Below are 8,592 nucleotides of genomic sequence, written 5' to 3'. Positions count from 1 at the left end.
AGAGCAACAGGCAGACAGTGCACACAGGTACCCCTTCATGGGCTATAAGTCTGCCTGACATAACCTGCCAGGCGTTGCCGTTGTCTTTGGCAGTACGCTGTACTCTGGTCGGAGCAGGCAATATAAAACTCAGTGTAACATTTCTTGTCAAGTTTAGGTCACACCCGTCTACTTTTTCTGGGTACTAGACCTGCATGTCGGGGCATCATTAAACCGAGGCTATTTTTTAAGGTACATGCAGGCCCCCATAGAGGTAGGGTGGGGACAGGCCTTGGGAACAAGGAGCAATGTGGGGTCGGGAGTTCGGGGAGAAGGGACAGGATAGAGGCGCAGCCTCGGGGAGAAGGGGCTGCGTGGGGGCAAGGGAATGGGGAGATGAAGCGGGATGGGGGCAGGGCCTTGGGAATAAGGGGTTATGTGGGTGCAGGGAATTGGGGAGATGGGGTGGCATGGGGGCAGGGGCTCAGGGAGAAGGGGCGGGGTGGGGGCAGGGCCTCGGGGAAAAGGGGCGGGATGGGGGCAGGTATTTGGGGCTTAGGGTGGTGTGGGGACAGGGCCACGGGGAGAAGGAGTTATGTGGGGGCAGGGGCATGGGGACAAGGGGTGGGGTGGGGGCAGGGCCTCAGGGAGAAGTGTGCCAGGCTCAGATATAATGACATGGGCCTATATCTTCAAAGGGTGTCTAGGCAACTAACGCTCAGTGATAAGATTTAGACCCTGGTCCTTGTGCCAATGGGCTGGCAATGTAATTTCCAGCCTGGCACATGGCAGGGGGCAGGGGCAAACAGTGGTGCATAGGAGATGGATAAAGAAGGACCAAGGTTACAGCCAGCTGGTTATTTACTGAGGTCCCCACTTCAGCAAAGTGCCTTGACTTCAGTGAAACTCGAAGAGCTTCAGTTGCTTAGCTGTAGTGAGCCCAGTGTGTGTGGGGGTGGGGGGTGGGGGGGGTGATTCAGTTGTCTCGGAGTTGGTTGTAAATACAGCTAAAGCCCAGGAAGGGAATGGTCCTAAGTTTGTGTCTGCTGGGGAGAATGGCACTGTAACTAGGTTGCATCCAGTTAGTGTCTTAGCAAAATCCCAGAGACCAGACAATTCTGGTGCTTGTAGTTTGCCAGTTGCTAATGTGTGGTTGGAAAAGGGTGTAGCAACTCTGTCTGATCAGGGTGATACCCTAGCCAAGGCACAAGGAGAGCATGAAGGTGATTTAATTGTGTTACCTACTGACAGTTTGACAACTTGTAGCAAGAAGGAAAAGATTCCTGAACTTGTTCATGGCCAAGGGAAGAAGAATACTTCTAACCTGTTAGCTAGAAAGTCTATAAGTTTCCCTAAAAGGGGATTGTGTAGAGATCTGCCTGATGGTCCAGAGGTGATTCTAAATGTAAGTGAGACCCAGCAAGAGTCTGTGGTTGCCCAGGAAAGTGTTCCTTTAGAGCAAGCCCTAGGTGAAGAGGGTGAGAGCAGAATTTCTGAGAGGGGTGAATTGCTGCTTAGAAAAGCTCATAGGGAAGGGAATCCTCATGGTAACCTGTGCAAGCAGTTTACTGCAACTGAAGGGTGTGAAAGTGATTTAATCAAGAAAGTTTTAGTTCCTAACAGCCAGAAATTTTCTGTTGTGAATGGATCCACTGACTTTCCTTTTGAAAGATCCAGTGGGGATCGCTTTGAAAAGGTCTCAGATGGAGTAGAAGCTGTTAAGGAAGTTGAGCAGCCCTATAACCAAGCGGCTGGGTTTGACCAGCTTGTTGGGAAAACAATGGTGTTGGAACAGGAATGTCTCCATGCTGATTCTGTGAGTGAGCAGTCTGTGCTTCAGGGTCTGAGGACAAATTTGGTTGCTGGTGTTTCAGAGCTAAACGGTTTTATGGCTGAATGCTTGAGGATGCAGGGGAGAGCAAGCAAACGCTCACCCTCAGACCCTTTGAATTTGTGTGGTATCTCTGTAAGACAGAGTCCAGCCTTGGAATCCATAGCAGCTAAGAAGTTAAAAACTAGTGTTTGTGTTAATGCAAATTACCTGCCTGGCTGGGAGAAGAAAGACTTGCTAATAGCTGTTAGGGCAAAGAGCCCACCCCATCAGCCAGTGACTTCTGTTAGGCAAAAGCAGATCCAATCCTCTATTGTTCAAACCAAGTTTTACCTTGAGTTTGTAAAGAGATTCAATCATGTTACTGAACATGACTTTGATAAACCATTTCTGTTATACACTGGTACGGCCTCTAGCCCAACACTAGCTGTAGTGAGACAGACCCAAGGAGGGGAAGCTCTTGGGATGCAGTCAGTGATGTTTTGTCATCCCTTCCTGCATCAATTTTGCGTTGGGGGTGTGACGTTATTGATATAAACTGGGACCATATAGAACATGGTTTGCAACCAAGGTCCTGTAGTGGCACCAAATCTTAGGTAAAGGGGGTCATATAAGGTGTCTAAGACCAGGTTATGGGTTGCTGGTTATGATTATGCTGACTGTGTACATGTATCATTTTTAATTGAAGTTATGAATATCGGCTCTATACTGTCTGTATTTCAAGTTGGTGCTGTGCTTATGGGAAACATCCCAGACAAGTTGGTGTTAGCTCTGCCTAGCCTGCTTGATGGCCCATTAAGGACCATCAGCTACACAATTGACCCATGGAGAGAAGGCAGACACGCCTTGTGACTCAGCAAAGTATGCAGGGACTTGTCCATGTGACTCCAGACTCCATTTTGCTGTAATTTTCCACAGTAAGGACAAAGAGGTTCTTACACCTGGAAAAGCCTATATAAGGCTGATGCCTCATCTCCATCTTGTCTTCAATCCTGCTTCTTACCTCTGGAGGGACTTTGCTACAAGCTGAAGCTCTACACAAGGGACTGATGACCCATCCCAGTGGGGGATGTACTCCAGAGACTTGATTTGAACCTGCAGTTTATTCCATCACTGCTACAAGCCTGAACTAAGAACTTTGAGATCACTGTATGTGATTCCATTTAACCAATTCTAGCTCTCATCTCTACCTTTTTCCCTTTATGAATAAACCTTTAGATTTTAGATTCTAAAGGATTGGCAACAGCGTGATTTGTGGGTAAGATCTGATGTGTATATTGACCTGGATCTGGGGCTTGATTCTTTGGGATCGAGAGAACCTTTTTCTTTTATTGGGGTGTTGGTTTTCATAACCATTCATCCCCAGGACGAGTGGCACTGGTGGTGATACTGGGATACTGGAGTGTTTAAGGAAATTGCTTGTGTGACTTGTGGTTAGCCAGTGGGGTGAAACCGAAGTCCTTTTTATCTGGCTGGTTTGGTTTGCCTTAGAGGTGGAAAAACCCCAGCCTTGGGCTGTGACTGCCCTGTTTGAGCAATTGGTCCTGAATTGGCACTCTCAGTTGGGTCCCGCCAGAACCGCCTTGTCACACCCCCCTTAGTCATCTATTTTCCAAGCTGAAAAGTCCCAGTCTTATTAATCTCTCCTCATACAGAAGCCGTTCCATACTCCTCATCATTTTTGTTCCCCTTTTGTGAACCTTTTCCAATTCCAATGTATCTTTTTTTAAAATCAGGTGACCACATCTTCATTCAGTATTTAACATGTGGGTGTGCCATGGATTTATATAGAGGCAATATGATATTTTCTGTCTTATTATCTATCCCTTTCTTAATGATTCCCAACATTCTGTTCACCTTTTTGACTGCCGCTGCACATTGAGCTGATGTTTTCAGAGAACTAGCCACAATCACTCCGAGATCTCTTTCTTGAGTGGTAACAGCTAATTTAGATCCCATCATTTTATATGTATAGTTGGGATTATGTTTTCTGGTGTGCACTACTTTGCATTTATCAACATTGAATTTCATCTGCCATTTTGTTGCCCAGTCCCCCTGTTTTGCGATATTTTTTATAGCTCTTCGCAGTCTGCCTGGGACTTAACTATCTTGAGTAGTTTTCTATCATCTGCAAATTTTGCCACCTCACTGTTTACCCCTTTTTACAGATCGTTTATGAATATGTTGAATAGGACTGGTCTCAGTACAGACCCCTGGGGGACACTGCTCTTTACCTCTCTCCATTCTGAAAACTGACCATTTATTCCTACCTTCTGTTTCCTACCTTTTAACCAGTTACTGATCCATGAGAGGACCTTCCCTCTTATCCCATGGCAGCTGACTTTGCTTAAGAGCCTTTGGTGAGGGACCTTGTCAAAGGATTTCTGAAAATCTAAGTTCACTATATCCATTGGCTCCCCATTGCCCACATGCTTGTTGACCCTCTCAAAGAATTCTAGTAGATTGGAGAGGCATGATTTCCCGTTACAAAAAACATGTTGACTCTTTCCCAACAAAAAATATGTTCATCTATGTGTCTGACAATTTTGTTCTTTACTATAGTTTCAACGAGTTTGCCTGGTACTGAAGTCAGGCTTACTGGCCTGTAATTGCCAGGATCACCTCTGGAGACTTTTTTTAAAAATTGGCATTACATTAGATACCCTTCAGTCATCTCATACAGAGGCTGATTTAAATGATAGGTTACATACCACAGTTAGCAGTTCTGCAATTTCATATTTGAGTTCCTTCAGAACTCTTGGGTGAATACCATCTGGTCATGGTGTCTTATTAGTGTTTAGTTTATCCATTTGTTCCAAAACCTCCTCTAATGAAATCTCACTCTGGGATAGTTCCTTAGATTTGTCACCTAAAAAGAATGGTTCAGGTTTGGGAATCTCCCTCACATCCTCAGCCGTGAATACCCATGCAAAGAGTTCATTTAGTTTCTCCTCAATGGCCTTATCATACTTGGGTGCTCCTTTAGCATCTCAATTGTCCAGTGGCCCCACTCGTTGTTTAGAAGGCTTCCTGCTTCTGATGTACATAAAAAAAAATTGCTATTACTTTTTGAGTCTTTGGCTAGCTGTTCTTCAAATTATTTTTGTCCTTCCTAATTGTATTTTTACATTTCATTTGCCAGAGTTTATGCTCCTTTCTATTTTCCTTACTAGGATTTAACTTCCACTTTTTAGAGGGTGCATTTTTGCCTCTCACTGCTTCTTTTAATTTCTTATTTAGCCACGGTGGCTCTTTTTTGGTTCTCTATGTTTTTTAATTTGGGGGGTACATTTAAGTTGAGCCTCTATTATGGTGTCTTTACAAAGTTTCCATGCAGCTTGCAGGGATTTCACTTTTTGCGCTGTACCTTATAATTTCTGTTTAACTAACCTCCTCATTTTTGTGTAGTTCCCCTTTCTGAAATTAAATGCTACAGTGTTGGGCTGCTGCGGTGTTTTCCCCACCACAGGGATGTTAAATTTAATTATACTATGGTCACTATTACCAAGTGGTCCAGATCCTGTGCTCCACTTAGGACTAAATCAAGAATTGCCTCTTCCCTTGTGGGTTCCAGGACTAGCTGCTCCAAGAAGCAGCCATTTAAGGTGTCAAGAAATTTTATCTCTGCATCCCGTCCTGAGGTGATATGTACCCAGTAAATATGGGGATAGCTGAAAACGCCCATTATTATTGAGTTTTTTTATTTTAATAGCCTCTCTAACCTCCCTGAGCATTCCACAGCCACTGTTACCATCCTGGTCAGGTGGTTGGTAATATATCCTTACTGCTGTATTCTTATTATTAGAGCATGGAAGTACTATCCGTAGAGATTCTATGGTACAGTTTGGTTCATTTAAGACTTTTACTTCATTTGATTCTAGGCTTTCTTTCACAGATAGTGCCACTCCCTCTCCAGCACGACCTGTTCTGTTCTTCTGATATATTTTGTACCCTGGTATTACCGTGTCCCAGTGATTATCCTCATTCCACCAAGTTTCTGTGCTGCCTATTATATCAATATCCTCATTTAATACGAGGCACTCTAGTTCACCCATTTTATTATTTAGACTCCTGCCATTGGTATATAAGCACTTTTAAAATCTTGTCACTTTTTAGCTGTCTGCCATTACATGATGTAATTGAATGGGACTTTTTTTTCATTTGAGTGTTTCCTCATCAGATCCTACCTGTAGTTTATCATCTTCCATCCTCTCCTCCTTACTAGGACATAGAGAATCTCCATTAATAGAGCCTTCCCTAAGAGAGGTCTCTGTCCGAACCACGTGCTCCTCCGCACCTGTCGGCTTTCCCCCAGCCCTTAGTTTTAAAACTGCTCAGTGACCTTTTTAATGTTAAGTGCCAGCAATCTGGTTCCATTTTGGTTTAGGTGGAGCCCATCCTTCTTGTATAGGCTTCTGCTTTCCCTAGGGGAGACCTCCCTCCTCCCCCAGGGGCTGTGCTCAGAGTTAGAAGGAGGGAAGGGATGGGCTTGTGGTTGGCCTGCAGGTCTCTGGGGGTGCACCTGTGGGGTCTGATCCCAGCTCTGCTACAGACCCACTGGCCATGTTCCAAGTTGGCCTGTCTGCATCACTGATTCCCCAGAGATAAAACTGACTTTCTCCAGTTGGGCTGGTTGGCAATTCGCACACAGAACAGTTTTCTGCCAGAGGATGCAGATTCATCACAATGGAAACGGTTTGCTTTTTGCCAAGGGCCGATGGAACACAGACAGATTCTCTGCAACTTGGAGTCTTTAAACCATGATCTGAGGACTTCAATGGCTCAGACACAGGTTTGATAGAGGAGTGGGTGGCTGAGATTCTGTGGCCTGCGTTGTGCAGGAGGTCAGACTAGATGATCATAATGGTCCCTTCTGACCTTAAAGTCTATGATTCTATGACAAGGCTCCGCTGCAAACCTGCCTGCTTCCCTGCCAATTATATCGCCCAGCTCTCCAGAAACCCAGAATTCCCGGCTCCCAGTTCTTCAGCAACCTGCCTGGCGAGCTGACAGGAACTCAAGATCCCAGGAGGCTGGTTCCCAAGCTTTGAACTCCTTGCTCAGCCAGCATTTCCTGGCTCCCAGATACCATTCAGGCCCCCGGCGGGACTATGTTTTGAAATGATCACCGTGAAATGTGTTGATTTTTCAAGACCCCAGTTTTCAGATTCTGCTGCACAGAGAATTTCAGAATCAGAACGAAATCGCCTTTCAAAATTCTGAGCTCCTCCCTGAAACTGAATTACTGTTTTCTGCGCAGCCGGAGTGCTGAGATCCCCATGCGGGAGGTGCCACACAAAGTGTAATGTACTGAGTGGAAGCGCCTGGGGACAGGGACCATTGCTGGGGGGTGGTATACAGCATCTGGCACTATGGGGTCCTGATCCTGATTGAGGCCCCTAGGTGCTGCTCCAGTGCAGCACTCATTATTACCATACAATCACTTTCCTTGACTGCAGCACACACGCCATCCCCACAAACAATAGAACCAAACATTTGGTTCTCATCAGTGTCCAAGTGCTGAGATGTTGACAGTGTTCTCTGTACCTGTCTGGGATAGAAAGCAGCTCCGCTGCTTACGTGCCCAGCCCCGTTCAGAGTCCACACTTTCCCTGCAGCGGATAGTGATATTACAGCCCTGAAACAGTGCAGGGAATGGCACCCAAACTGGGTGTCCAGGAGTGAAAGGCCAGGACCTCAACTAGTGTAAACTGGTATCACTTCCACTGACGTCAGCGGATTTACACCAGCTGAGAATCTTTTTCTCGTGGTTTCCCTCTCCTCCCTGCAGAGATGATATGCCAGGGCTGTGCTGGTATAAACGACAGCCACAGTTGGCCTGTTGCATTCTGGGCTCCAGAAAGGAACACGGGAGGCGCATTCTGGGCTCCAGAAAGGAACACGGGGGGCTCATTCTGGGCTCCAGAAAGGAACACGGGAGGCGCATTCTGGGCTCCAGAAAGGAACACAGGAGGCGCATTCTGGGCTCCAGAAAGGAACACGGGAGGCGCATTCTGGGCTCCAGAAAGGAACACGGGAGGCGCATTCTGGGCTCCAGAAAGGAACACGGGGGGCTCATTCTGGGCTCCAGAAAGGAACACAGGAGGCGCATTCTGGGCTCCAGAAAGGAACACGAAAACAAAGCCGGGAGGTCTAGAAACAAAAGGGAAAAATGAAGTCAGTAATTTAAGAGACAAAAACTCAGGCACAAAACCCAATCTATTTAAGAAGCCTGCAGCAGGTTTTAGACACCTTGATTAATCATAACTCGCTACATATTATTTCCCTATAAACAAACGACAATGTTACTCATATAAACAGCTTTATCTTGACAGCTGCAAAATGTCAGGATTTAATGTAGAACGAGCAGAGACTCACCATATGTTACCACTCTGGGCCTGAAACGCTATAATCCCCAGCATATTGCCTTCCGGAAGCAGTGATTACAAAAGAGAAGCCAGCTCTCCCCTCCTTTTAATTACATTCCTTGTCTCCAGGTTCACATTGTCTCCTTTCTTTCCTAACGGCTTCGAATAAATCAGGGGAGCTCTAAAGTTGCTGGGTTATTTTGAGGGTTTTTTTTTCCCCCTTGATTGCCATTACCAGACAGTGGAGGAGAGTTTATGCATTTAAAGATGACAGGAATAATGGCAGCTGGACAAGGTATTGGACAGTTCAAGCGATTCTCTGATAGGGTTCGTTCTTCTCTTCCTGGCTCAAAGCTGCTTTAGCCACTCTGCTCCCTCACCCCGAACAGAACGGCTGGTGGATCTTGGGCCAAA

This window comes from Mauremys mutica, chromosome 1, assembly GCF_020497125.1.
Source record: "Mauremys mutica isolate MM-2020 ecotype Southern chromosome 1, ASM2049712v1, whole genome shotgun sequence".
NCBI lineage: Eukaryota > Metazoa > Chordata > Testudines > Geoemydidae > Mauremys > Mauremys mutica.
This window is presented reverse-complemented; position numbering follows the sequence as displayed.